This window comes from Mesocricetus auratus, unplaced genomic scaffold (genome assembly GCF_017639785.1).
Source record: "Mesocricetus auratus isolate SY011 unplaced genomic scaffold, BCM_Maur_2.0 Super-Scaffold_100030, whole genome shotgun sequence".
Lineage (NCBI taxonomy): Eukaryota > Metazoa > Chordata > Mammalia > Rodentia > Cricetidae > Mesocricetus > Mesocricetus auratus.
Genome location: NW_024429211.1, coordinates 4,707,750 through 4,721,613, shown reverse-complemented (window position 1 = coordinate 4,721,613; position 13,864 = coordinate 4,707,750). Strand labels below are relative to the sequence as shown.

The window sequence follows — 13,864 nt, the reverse complement described above, 5'->3', positions numbered from 1 at the left end:
TTGCAATTCCAACACGCAACAAAATAGGAATAAAAATATGTCAAGGATGGAATTGTTTCCTGACTGCTAAGTATAGCAATAACTGGTAGAGGAATTGGTTTTCAAACACAGACAGGTTATGCCCTCTATACCAATGATGTTAGTTTTGAATTCTTTTATACCTGGATGTAAGATCATAATGAGAATGTCTTCAGAGAAATGACCTCAGGTGTTCTTTTTGATATTTATGTCATTATTAAGATAATTCTGGAAAGGCAAAAGTTCTTTGGCATGTATAATCATGAGTTTTATTCCTTGGGTTGGTGTAGAATCCTTACACAAAAAGGTGCTTTAGATGCCCTTCCAAAAATAGATATTTTCCAGAATATTTAACAGTGGCACTTGCAAATGAGATGGTAAACTTCTTTTCTCTGAAAGAAAGGCATTTTCTATAAGAACTTAAGGAGTGTACTGCAACCTTGAATTTAATTGATGGTTTCTGTGTGAGAACTGTGTACTTTAACAGTATGCTAGGACAAGTTTCTTTATTCAGTTTCCTTTTCTTTAAACATTTTTAGGTACAGGTATCCATTCAACACATGTCAACACTCCTAAAGACTTCCTTTTATAGTATCTCAGTGAAACCTAAAAAAATGTTTGATCTTCAGTGATTCTGAATATAGGGTTTGCATTTTATAGGTGTTACACTTGAGAAACTGAGTGTGTCTGCTTCTATCTATAAGGTCTGTTTGCAACTACCTAGCACTCTGTTTGCCATGGGAGTGTTCTGCAGATGCATGGATCTAAGTGTAGTGCTTTGTACATGTCAGAGTTGTATCTATTTTCAAACTATATTATGTGTGAGTGCTGTTTTCTTCATTAAATACACATGTTGTAAAATACCTGAAGTGCAAACATCCCATATTGGGTGTCAAAAACTTACTACTGTTGTGACATGGACCTCATCATGTCAGGTTCTGATGAAATTGCCATGCCCAGTGTCTGATCACGCCATTCTCTCTAGCAGAATAATTAGGGTCAATTGCCAATCAATGGAAATAAGGAAATGAAAACTTTTAGTGGTGGCTACCTGTCTCGTGCCCCAAGGTATATTTAATCCTTTAGTTGATTCAACCTTGCCTTCTGTGCCTTCACTCCTAGAATTAGATATGTAATATTGGGAAAACATGATACAGGGCTACTGAAATTATTTCAGGTTCTGATCTTTGCCATGTTCCTGACAAGGTCCAAGACTGTCATCTGCTGTTTATTACATAGCACTAACTCATTAGCATCTGAAAATTACTTCAAATCACCAAAGCAGGATGTTTAACCTCAAGGTTCTTAATTTCCCATGGACCTCCTGTTTAGGATTCTTGTTCAAGTCCTCTGGTCATTAATAATAATAAAAGCCAGGGAATCCTTTATATATATATATATATACCATGCCCCTGATGTGTGATGAGTTGGTCTCCAGATGATATTGAGTCTGTGTATCTGTGGCCACAATGGATGTGCATCGCATGACGCACCCTCTTGCATTGCCTAATATTTTTGATTTGTGGGTGACAGGAAAAATTCCTTAAACCCAAGGGACAGAAAGGCATCTGATTTGGTCATGCTGCCAGTGTCCATTACAGCATTAGGTCACTGGGAGTCTCCTAATATCTTCGGATTCCACAGAAAAGTAACATTGTGATCCCCCTGGAATCGAGCGCATTCAGAGTGGTCATTCCTGTGGCCAATCTTTGCAAACATAGAGCATGTCACCATCCTGACACAGTGAGACCCAGAGTTCTTGCCCTTGCTGGAACAATCAGGAAAGGAGTCAGATAGACACACCAATGCAGTAAAGTCATGATCACATTGTGCAATCACTGATCTGTGCATTGCAGAATGCCTAAACTTCTTGACCTGAACCTTGTGCTGTCCTCCCCCGTGCAGTTGGTGCTCAATTTCTCATGTCTAAGGATTTTGAAATTCTCCAAGATAGGCAGATTGAATTTCTATCCTGGAATCTGAGGCTTAGGTACCAGTTTATTCCAATAGGAAGGCAGCATATGAATGCTGTACTGCGAATGTTATTAGATGACTCAGAAGGTCAGCTGTATCAGTAGGTGAAGGCACAGGACCCAGAGAGAGCCTGGCCCTTTGGCTTTTATTTCCACTTCTCTGACAGTCTCATTCCTGTGGCAACAAGTTGACAACAAGGATCACTGAAAGTCAGCAGATAAGATGGGACATGTGCTGCTTGCTTGTTTCCGGCAACCTAGACATGTGTAGAGTGTTACAGTAACTGGCTTCTGAAACAAAGCTCAGTGCTCTGCTGAGGAAGTACACCCAGACCTCACAGGATTCCCCAGACCAGGAAACACTGTTAAGGTAATGAGGGCCTGTGTACTGGACTATGAGAAATGTCAGAGAAGACTAGGCCCCTATTTCTTCCCTATCCTTTAGAATGATTTTTATGTCATCACCTCTCTGTGTGACATTGGTTTTTCATCATAGACCCATGTTCTCAGAATGCATAGATATACCTGATATTGGTACATAAAAAGTGCAACTTAACTCATGGCCAAGATAGTTTAGAGGGCAAGAATTTGGGAAATTCAGACAAATTGTCAGTTTGCATTAGTCTCCTGCAAGGAGTAAAACAAGCTGGGTGTCAAAGTCTACTCTTCTGACATGGACCCCATCATAAAAAATATGATATTCTCCATATGTTGCCATGATAGTAAGATATTGGTGCTTTCTGGTCAGTCTGAGGACATGGATTGATATGGTGTCTGGATGGTACATCACTATAACCCTCCAAATGTGTTTAGTTAATTGAACAGAAAAGCAATAATTCTAACACAGAATAACTTATCTTCCATTGCTGGTTATTGGGGCCAGGATGAAGATACTGCAGCCTCTGAAATTCTCGGTAATGGTGGCAGAGAATACTGCAATCCTTTTCGCCTTTCCCCAATATAGGAATGTCACAATGCTGTGCCCCGGTAATGCTCAGTGATGAAATCACTGATTACCCATCTTTGAATTCAGTCTTTCAAACCCTCATAGAATCAAGAAAATAAAAACAAGGGTGACTGTACATACTTGTATAGTGTAACAGAAAGTGAGTCATCACATGATACTACATAATAGTCACATTAAAAATTGTTTCCCCTCAAAATATGGGAGATAAAACAGTTTGCATTGTTTTCTGTCATCCTGCAAAAGGGAACAGTGGTAGCCATATTCGGGAAACATAACTGTTGTTAAGAGAACATCTGACCTGGACCTCAGATTGTCATTTTTATGAGTTGCTCACCATCCTCAGAGACTTATTGTCATCATAGTAGTATAGACAGCCTTTCTCTTAACCCCGGTCTCTTTAGAATGATACAGGAAAGCTGAAATAGCTAAACTCTTTGACTTTGAAATGGATGGTCAGGACTCTAAAGTTTTCTTGTTGCCCATATTCTGACCAGGGGTACTGAACCACAATCAGAATGCACATATGGTCTTCTGCCTCTTAAAGAACACTTGAGATGAAAGCTTATGAATTTCAAAATTGTAGCTCTATTGATCAAAATGAGAAAATTTACAGAGCTTTTAAAGTGGATAAAATATTTAAAAAACACATCAAAACTGGCAAAGATGGTCTTCTAGTTAATTTTAAGAGACATCCAGCATTTGGATTTCATGAGAATATATTTATTATGAGATTTTTCTACATTGGTCATTCTCCTTATTCTGATCTCCCCTATGTTTACATCTTCATCTCCCTAAAATAACCACCGAGTTGTCCTGTGTCTAACAATGCAGTATGGAATTTTTATTTTGTCAAGTAACATGTGAACTATATAGAATCATGCAGTGTGTATCCAAGTGCCATCAGGTAATGGATATTTATGAAACAAGTAATGTCAACAGTAATATCAGAACTGTTTTTAATGCAGGCCTTGTGGTTTGTGTGTTTCTGTTTGGATAAAATCCCAGTATACAAAACCTCCATGTTGTAATTCTCTACTGAATTTTCAAAAGTTCAGTTGTAGTTTTCTCTAAATTGAAAAGTTTTTTTAACATTAATTCTTACTAATTTTCCTGAGGAGTAAATAGTTCCACACTGGATATTCCTTAAGCTCATTTTTCCAATCTTGGAGCATGTCACCCTACTGATACAGTGTGAACATGAGCTGTTGCCCTGGCAGTATCAATCAGTATGGGAGTTAGATATATAAACTATGGCAGTGATTTGAAGATCACATTCACGTATAAATGAGCTGGGCAAGGAAAAGGGCTTGAATGTCCTGGCCCATTCCTTGTGTCCTACCTCTCCAAACAGTCACTGCTCTCTTTATCAATATCTACTATTTGGAATTCTACAAGACAAGGCAGTCTGAATTATCATCCTCTTCTTATGGTCTAATCCTAGGTGATACCCAAAAGGAATGGAGAGCCCAAGTTCTATGCCTTAAATGTCACTGAATTCCTTGAAGGTCATGCATTCTAATGATTGAAGGCAAAGACCCAAAAGAGAACATGGTACTTATCCTGATTTTTCAACTTACCTGAAGGTGAAATGTTGGCGCACCAAATCGATAACCTTGATCACTGAAATGCAGAACAGATTTGATGGACATGGGCAGAGTGCTGATGCCTGGCATATTTGAAATATATAGATTGTCCCAACAGGTGCCTTCTGAGGCAGGCTAAGTGCTCTCCTACAGAAGACTACCTGGACATCACAGGATTTCCCAGACAGTGAAATACTGCTGGGTGAATGTGGGCCTGTGCACTGTCCTCTGAGAGTGGTGTGAGGAGACTTGGCCACCATAACTACCCTGTCCTTTATCCTGGGCCTTAGCATAATCCTATTGAGCATGATTTTTTTGTCATCACCTTTCTTCATAACATTGGTTTGTCATCACACACCCTAGTCATCAGTAGGCATATGTATACATGATAGTGGTACACAAACAGTGCTGCTTACCAGGATTAAAAAGATCATCTAGAAGGTAGGTCTCAGTGACCTTTGGAGAAATGGTCAGCTAGCACTAGGCTCCTGCAAGGAATAAAGCAGAATCAGTTCTCTTAGGCAAGGAAAATTTTGCGGTTCCAATATATCATGTCAGTATCAGAGGAATTGCCATACCCAGCTAAGGAACACTCTAAATCTCTACATATTTGGGGGTAATTGGTAATCAAAGCCGGGTATAGATATTGAATAATTTTAATGCTTGTTACCTTTTGCTACTCCTAGAATTTTTAACGCTTCATTGTTTCACTGTCATTCTCACTGGCTGCATTCATAGCATTAGCTGACAGACCATTGGGAAGTCATATTATAGGTCTGATGAAAACATTTTAGCTTCTGGCAGTCATTGTTTCTTACAAGGTTCAAGACCATTCATCTCCAGTAATTTGCACAGCTCTATGCCTTTTCTTTCTGACACAATTACATAATCACCATGTTAAGATGAGTACCCTCAAGATTCTTTATTGCCCAAGTACTGCCTACTTCGGATACCTACACCTGTACTCTTGTCCCATTCATTATCATGTATGCAACTGAAGCCTTTGCAACTTGGTATATCATTCATGTGTTTGAAATTCCATACTACTGATGTGTGATGGGTGGGTATCCACAAGATGATGAGCCTGTATATCTAGGCAATATATGCCTGGCCAGTTGCAACTTGCTGAATTGCCTCATGAGGCCTGATGCACTCATGTCAGGACAAATTCAACAATTCTAACAAAAGGAAAAGGTATCTGAGTTTGCCTAACTGATATTTACATTTAAGCACCAGAACACAGTGAGTCTCCATTTGCTTTTTGAGCCCAAGAAGAGTAACCTAGTGATCTCCCTGTAGTTGAGGGACTGCATAGTAGACATGCATGAATGCCATGTTTGGAAGTTTAGAGTATGTCACCCTCCTGACACTGGGAGAACATGAAGATTTTGCCCTGGCACTAACAATCAGCATGAGTGGTAGATAGACACCCAAAGCCAGGAATTTATAGGTAACGTTTACCTATCACTGAGCTGAGCACGGCGCAGGGCCTGCACATCTGACCCAATCCAGGTGTCCCATTTCCCGGAACAATCACAGCTATGTTTCCCCAAACCTATGATTTGGAATTCTACAATAAAAGGCTGTTTGAATTACCATCTTCTTCTCATGGGAATAGGCTTAAGTGATTCCCAAAAGGAAGGGAGAGGCCAACGTCTATGCCTTAAATGTCCGTGGATTCCTAGAAGTTTATGCTTTCTAATATTGAAGGCAGAAATCCAACAACATCTAAGGTAGTTAACCTGAATTTTCAAATTACCTGAATGTGAAATGATTGGGCCACACAATCAGTATCCTTGATCACTGTAATCCAGGAGAGAAGAGATCAAAATGCACAGAGTGCTGATGCCTGGCAGAATTGACATACATAGATTGTCCCAACAATTCCTTCTGAGGCAAGCTCAGTGCTCTCCTAAAGAAGAGCACATGGACCTCACACGATTCCCCAGACATGAAAACACTGCTGGGTGAATGAGGGTCTGTACACTGGCTGATGAGAATGGTCTGAGTAGACTAGGCCCTCATTTCTCCCCAGTCTTATAGCCTCGGCCTCATCATAATCCTATTGAGAATGATTTTTATGTCATCATCACTCTGCATGGCATTGGTTTGTCATCATAGACTCGTTTCCTCAGAAGGCATAGATATATCTGATATTGTGTCACAAAAAGTGCTGCTTACCACGATGACAAAGACCATTTAGAAGGATGGTCTCTGCAATCTTCAGTCAAATCGTTAGCCAGCATTATGCTGCTGCAAGGCAGGAAGCAGAAACAGTTCTCTTAGGCAAGGAAAATTTTGTGCCACCAAAATAACAGGTCAGTGTCAGAGTAATGAAATGCCCAATTTCAGAACACCCAAACTCTCTAGCAAGATAGTTTTGGGCAATTTGTAATCAAACTGTGAAAGAGATAATGAAAATTATAATGGTGGTTACCTGTTTGCTACCCCAAGTAAAGTTTTACACTTCAAATATGTCACCCTCATGCTCACTGCTGGCATTCATAACATCAGCTGACAGACCATTGGGAAGGCATATTATAGGTCTAATGAAAATATTTTAGCTTCTGATCAGACACTGTGTCTTACAAATTCTATGAACATTCATCTCCAGTTCTTTGCACAGCTCTATCCATTTTTTCTGAAATCATTGCCTAATCAACATTGCAAAATTTGTACCCTCAAGGTTTTTTTTGCACAAGCATCACCTACTTAGGATACCTTCACCTGTACTCTTGGCCCATTCCTTATCGCATATGCATCTGAAGCCTTTGCTGCTTGGAATGTCATTCATGTGGTTGAAATTCCATGAAACTCATGTGTGAAGATTTGTTCTCTACATGATAATGAGCCTGTGCATCTAGGCAAAGAGGGGAATGCCTGGATAATTGCACCCTGTCAAATTGCCTCATGTGGCTTGATGCATGAATGTCAGGACAAGTTCACTAATTCTAACAAAAGGAAAAGATATCTGAGTTTGCCTGACTGATACGTACATTTGAGCATTAGAAAACTGTGAGTCTCCATTTGCTTTATGAGTCTAACAAAAGTAACCCAGTGTACTCCCTGCCATTGAGAGCCTGCATAGTGGAAATTCCTGAGCAACATGTTTGCAATTTTGGAGCATATCTATATCCTGACAAAGTAAAAAAAAATGAAATTTTTACTCAAGAAGTAACAATAACCATGAGAGCTAGATAGACACCCCAAGCCAGAAATTTCAAGGTAACATTTACCTAACACTGAGCTGTGCTAGGCAATGTGCCTGTACATCCCAAACCAATTCTTGTGACCCATTTACCTGAACAGTCACTGCTCTACTTCCAAATACCTATGATTTGGAATTATATAAGAAAAGTTAGTTTGAAATGCCATACTTTCACATGTGAATTGGCCTAGGGGATACAAAAAAGGAAGGGAGAGCACATGTTCTGTGCTTCAAGTGTCACTAATATCCTAGAAGATCATGCCATTATATATTTGTAGGCAGATATAAAAAAGAGACCTAGGCACTCAACCTGATCTTTCACTTACCTGAAGGTGAAATTACTGGTGCACCAACTCTGCATCCTGGATCACTGAAATACAGAATAGAAGAGATGGACATTAGCAGAGTTCTGATGCCAGCCAACATTGAGATACATAGAGGACCCAAAAAATGCGTCCTTTGGCAGGACTCATGTTCCCTGAAACAAGAGCACCTGGACGACACAGGGTGCTCTAGACAAGGAAACACTGCTGGGTGAATGAGGGCCTGTGCACTGGCCTGTGAGAACGGCCTGAGGAGACTAGGCTACAATTACTCCCCTGTCCTTTAGCCTGGGTCTCAGCAGAACCCTAGTGAACATGATTTTTATGTCATCCCCTCTCTTCATTACATTGGTTTGTCATAATATACCCATGTCCTCAGAAGGCATAGCTATACCTGTTAGTGTGACACAACCAGTGCTGCTTACCAGGATGAAAAAGACCCACCTATCTAGAAGGTAGGCCTTGGAGAGCTTGACACAAATGGTCAGCGGGAATTAGGCTCCTGCAGGGGATCAAGCGAAATCAGTTGTCTTAGTCAAGGAAAATTTTTGGTGTTCCAAAGTTGCAAGTCAGTGCCAGCAGAATTACAATGTCCAGGTTTTGAATGCCCAAACTATGAATTACGATGATTGAGGCATTGATAATCAGTGCTTTGGTGTAGATAATGATAAATTTCCAATGTGGTTATCTGTTTGCCACCCCTAGCCAAGGTTAAGCCATCACTGGTTTCATCCTTATTCTCACTGCCAACATTAATTGCATGAGGTGACAGACCAGTAGGAAGGCATATTATAGGCCTAGTGAAAATATTTTACCATCTGATCATGCACAGTGTCTTACAAGGTCCAAGAAATCTCATCTGCACTGCACAGAGTTATCCTATTATACTTTGACATCCCTGACTACTCACAATTGTAGCATGCATAACGTCAAGTATCTTAATTATCCAAGTACCACATACATAGGACCCCTTCACCTATTCTTTTGGCGTTCCACATCACATAAAGCATGGGGGCCTTTATAGCTTGGGATGTCATCCATGTGTTTGAAATTTCATGCCACTTATGTGTGGTGAGTGGGTATCCACATGATGCTGAGCCTGTGCATTAAGGAGAAGAAAGAAATGCCTGTCTAGTTGAACCCTGTCGATTGGCTCCATGTGGCCTGATGCCTACATGGCAGGACAAGTTCACTAATCCTAACAAAAAGAAAGGTTATCTGAATTTGCCTTACTGATATGTACATTAGTGCACTAGAACATTTTGGGTCTCTGTCTCCATTTTGACCCTCAGAAAGGTAACATAGTGATCTCTCTTCAGTCCAGGGCCTGCACAATTGACACACCTGAGCACAATCTATGCAAGATTGGATCATGAACACTTCCTGGCACAGTGAGAACACGAAGCAATTGTCAAGGCAGTAACAATCATTATGATAGGTATTTGAAGAATACATTCACATATCAACGAGCTGTGCAAGGAAAATGGAGTGAACATCCTAACACATTTCTTATGTCCCACCTCTTCCAAAATTCCCTGGTCAATTACCCAATACCTACTAGTTGGAATTATAAAAGACAAGACATCTTTAATTACCATCCTTTTATCATGGTTTTAGACAGAAGGGATTCCCTAAAGGAAGGGAGATCACAAGTTCTATGGCTTAAATTTCACTCGATACCTAGAAGTTCATGCTTTTTAAAGTTTGAAGGCAGTTATCCAAATGAGACATAGGCACGTAAGATGATTTTTTCCATGTACCTGAAGGTGAAATGATTGAGGCATCAAGTCTGCATCCACGTTCACTGAAAAGCAGAAGGGAAGAGATAGAAATGAGCAGAGTGCTGATGCCGGCCAGCCTTGACATACATAGATTTCCCCCAAAAGTGCCTTCCTTGGCAGGACTCATGCTCCCCTAAAGAAGAGCACCTGGACTTAACAGGAATCCCCAGAAGGGAACCACTCCTGGATGAATGAGGGCCTGTGCAATGGCCTATGAGAAAGGCCTGATGGACCTAGTTTCCATTTCTCCCTTGTCCTTTAGCCTGGGTCTCAGCAGCCCCAACCTCAGCATGATATTTATGTCATCACCTCTCTTCATGACGTTGGTTGTTCATCATAGACCCATGTCCTCAGAAAGCATAGCTATATATACTAGTGGGACACAAACAGTGCTGATTACCAGGATGTGAAAGTCCATCTATCTAGAAGGTTAGTCTCTGTCAGCTTGGCAAAATGGTCAGCAGGCATTAGGCTCCTGCAGGGGATCAAGTAGAATCAGTTGTCTTAGTCAAGGAAAATTTTGGGGTTTCAAAGTTGCAAGTCAGTGTCAGCAGAATTGCAATGCTCATGTTTGGAATACCCAAACTCTAGATTATGATGATTGGGTGCATTGATAATCAATGCTTTGTGGTAGATAATGATAAATTGCAAATATGGCTACCTGTTTGCCACCACTAGCCAAGTTTAACCCTTCACTGGCTTCATCCTCATCCTCACTGCCAGCATTCATTGCATAAGGTGACACATCAAAGGGAGGGCACATTATAGTCCTGGTGAAAACTCTTTACCATCTGATCATTCACTGTGTCTTACAAGGTCCAAGACATCTTATCTGCTCTGCACAGAGATATCCTTTTGCACTCTGACATCACTTACTAGTCACCATTGTAGGATGCATAACCTTAAATTACTTAATTGCACAAAACCACATGCATAGGGTCCCTTCACCTCTTCTCTTGGCCAATTCATATCACATGAAGGATGGGGCCCTTTACAGTTTGGGATGTCATTCATGTCTTTGAAATTTCATTCCACTTATGTCTGGTGAGTGGGTATCCACATGATCCTGAGCCTGTACATCTAGGCCAAGAGGCGAAAGCCTGGCCATTTGCACACTGTTAAAATGTTTCATGTGGCCTGATGCCTGAATGGCAAGACAAGCTCACTAATCCTAACAAATAAAACTTATCTGAGTGTGCCTTACTGATGTCTGCATTAGTCCACTAGAACAATGTGAGTTTCTGTCTCCTTTTGGGCCCTCAGAAAGGTAAACTAGTGATCTTCCTGCAGTTCTGTGCCTGCACACTGGACACTCCTGAGCACCATCTATGCAAGATTGGAGCATGAAAACTTCCTGATACAGAGAGAACTTGAAGCTCTTGCCAAGTCAATAACAATCATTAAGAAAGATATTTGAAAAATACATTCACTCCACCCTGAACTCTTGGGGAAGGGTCTAGGCCCTGCCCTATATGAAATGACAGACTATGGATACCCCCATGGAGGGCCTCACCCTCCCTGGGGGAATGAGGGGATAACGTGGGGGGGTTGGGGAGAGGGCACAGGAGGAGGGGAGGGAATGGGAGAGGGACCTGGAACTGACTTGTGAAGCAACCTTGTTTCTTATCTAAATTTAAACTGGAAAATAAAATGAGGTTTCATCCTCATCCACTCTGCCATCATTAACTGCATGAGGTGACAGACCTGTGGGAAGGCATATTATAGGCCTATTGAAAATATTTTACCATCTAATCATGCACTGTGTTTTACAAGGTCCAAAAAATCTCACCTGCTCTGTACAGAGCTATCCTATTTCCCTTTGACATCCCTGACTACTCAACATTTTAGTATGCAAAACCTCAAGTTTCTTAATTGCCCAAGCAACACCTACATAGGATCCCGTCACCTGTTCTCTTGGTCAATTCCTTATCACATGTAGGATGGGGTCCTTTATAGCTTGGGATGTCATTCATATGTTTGAAATTTCATGTCACTTATGTGTGGTGAGTGCATATCCACGTGATGCTGAGCCTGGGCATCTAGGAGAAGAAAGGAATTCCTGTCCAGTTGCACCCTGTTCAATTGCTCCATGTGGCCTGATTCCTGCAAGGCAGGACAAGTTCACTAATCCTAACAAAAAGAAAAGGTTTCTGAGTTTGCCTTACTGATATGTACATTAGTTCACTAGAACATTGTGAGTCTCTGTCTCCCTTTTGGCCCTCAGGAAGATAAACTTGTGATCAAGCTGCAGTCCAGGGCCCGCACAATGAAGACACCTGAGTACCATCTATGCAAGATCAGAGCATGAAAACTTCCTGGTACAGTGAGAACTGAAGCACTTGCCAAGGCAGTAACAATCAGTATGGAAGGTATTTGAAGAACACATTCACCTATCAATGACCTCTGCAAGGAAAATCGTCTGAACTTCCTGTCGCATTTCTTGTGTCCCACCTCCTCGAAAAGACACTGCTCAGTTACCCAATACCTACTAATTGGAAATCTAAAAGACAAGGCATCTTAAATTACCATCCTTTTATCATGGTCTTAGTCAGAAGGGATTCCCAAAAGGAAGGGAGAGCCCAAATTCTATGGCTTAAATTTCATTTGATACCTAGAAGTTCATGCTTTTTAAAGTTTGAAGGCAGTTATCCAAATGAGACATATGCACGTAAGCTGATATTTCCACGTATGAGGCACCAAGTCTGCATTCTCGTTCACTGAAAAGCAGATGAGAAGAGATAGAAATGACCAGAGTGCTGAAGCTGGCCAGCATTGACATACATAGATTTCCCCAAAAATTGCCTTCCTTGGCAGGACTCATGTTCCCCTAAAGAAGAACACCCGGACTAAACAGGATTCCCCAGAAGGCAAACACTGCTAGGTGAATGATGGCCTGTGCACTGGCCTATGAGAAAGGCCTGATGATCCTAGTCCACCATTTCTCCCCTGTCCTTTAGCCTGGGCCTCAGCGGAACCATACTAAGCATGATATTTATGTCACCGCCTCTCTTCCTGACATTGGATTGTCATCATAGACCCGTATCCGAAGAAGGCCTAGCTATACCTGCTAGTGGGACACAAACAGTGCTGATTACCAGGATGACAAAAACCATCTATCTAGAAGGTAGGTCTGAGCGATCTTTACACAAATGGTCACCGGGTATTATGCTGCTGCAGGGGATCAAGCTGAATCCGTTTTCTTAGTCAGGAAAATTTTGGGGTTCCCAAAGTTCCATGTCAGTGTCAGCAAAATTGCAATGCCCATGTTTGGAATGCATCAAACTCCGGATTATGATAATTGGGGGCATTGATTATCAGTGCCTTGGGGGAAATAATGATAAATTTCAAATGTGGTTACCTGTTTGCCACCCCTAGCCAAGTTTAACCCTCACTGGTTTCATCCTCATCCTCACTGCCACCATTTATTCCATGAGGTGACAGACCATTTGGAGGGCATATTATAGGCCTGGTGAAAACATTTTACCATCTGATCATGCACTGTGTTTTATAGGGTCCAAGACATCTCATCTGCTCTGCACAGCACTATCCCATTTCCCTCTGATATCACTGACCATTAACCATTTTAGGATGAGTAAGCACAATTTTTTTAATTGCCCAAGCACCACATGCATAGGATACCTTCACATGTTCCTTTGGCTAATTCCTTTTCACATGAAGAATGGAGGCCTTTATAAATTTGGATGCCATTCATGTGTTTGAAATTTCATGCCACTTATGTATGGTGAGTGGGTCTCCACATTGTGATTAGCCTGTGCATTTAAGCAATAGTGGTATGCCTGGCTAGATGTACACTGTTGAATTGCCTCATGTTGCCTAATGCCTGCATAGCAAGAAAAGTTCACCAATCCTAACAAAATGAAAAGGAATCTTATTTTGCCTTGCTCATATGTAAATTAGGCCAAAGAACACTCTGAGTCTCTGTCTCTCTTTTCAGCCCCAGCCAAGTAACCTAGTGATCTCCCTGCAGTCGAGGGCCTGCACACTACTCAC

The 13,864-nt window shown here is 41.2% G+C and overlaps 1 long non-coding RNA gene, 6 other non-coding genes and 1 pseudogene across 28 annotated transcripts in view; all 8 read right to left on the bottom strand.

The window, feature by feature from the left end:
• LOC106022184 overlaps positions 1 to 13,864 on the bottom strand; it is a 202,162-nt gene that overhangs the window by 77,033 nt on the left and 111,265 nt on the right. For 21 of the 22 annotated variants that reach the window (XR_005871914.1, XR_005871913.1, XR_005871919.1 and 18 more), the window contains 5 exons: positions 12,465 to 12,570; positions 9,833 to 9,876; positions 8,076 to 8,119; positions 4,958 to 6,794; positions 4,536 to 4,578 (listed from right to left, as the gene is read on the bottom strand). This is a non-coding gene — a long non-coding RNA (uncharacterized LOC106022184). The remainder of the gene's footprint in view (positions 1 to 4,535; positions 4,579 to 4,957; positions 6,795 to 8,075; positions 8,120 to 9,832; positions 9,877 to 12,464; positions 12,571 to 13,864) is intronic. The other variant, XR_005871903.1, reaches the window with a different exon arrangement.
• On the bottom strand, positions 2,409 to 2,491 carry LOC121134947 (annotated as a pseudogene).
• Positions 3,261 to 3,324, bottom strand: LOC121135036. The gene has a single exon (XR_005872229.1). It is a non-coding gene; the product is annotated as a small nucleolar RNA SNORD109A (small nucleolar RNA).
• Positions 4,823 to 4,901, bottom strand: LOC121135063. Its single transcript, XR_005872254.1, has one exon. It is a non-coding gene; the product is annotated as a small nucleolar RNA SNORD115 (small nucleolar RNA).
• On the bottom strand, positions 6,589 to 6,666 carry LOC121134836. Its single transcript, XR_005872045.1, has one exon. It is a non-coding gene; the product is annotated as a small nucleolar RNA SNORD115 (small nucleolar RNA).
• Positions 8,363 to 8,441, bottom strand: LOC121134838. Its single transcript, XR_005872047.1, has one exon. It is a non-coding gene; the product is annotated as a small nucleolar RNA SNORD115 (small nucleolar RNA).
• Positions 10,119 to 10,197, bottom strand: LOC121134888. Its single transcript, XR_005872095.1, has one exon. It is a non-coding gene; the product is annotated as a small nucleolar RNA SNORD115 (small nucleolar RNA).
• Positions 12,814 to 12,892, bottom strand: LOC121134823. Its single transcript, XR_005872032.1, has one exon. It is a non-coding gene; the product is annotated as a small nucleolar RNA SNORD115 (small nucleolar RNA).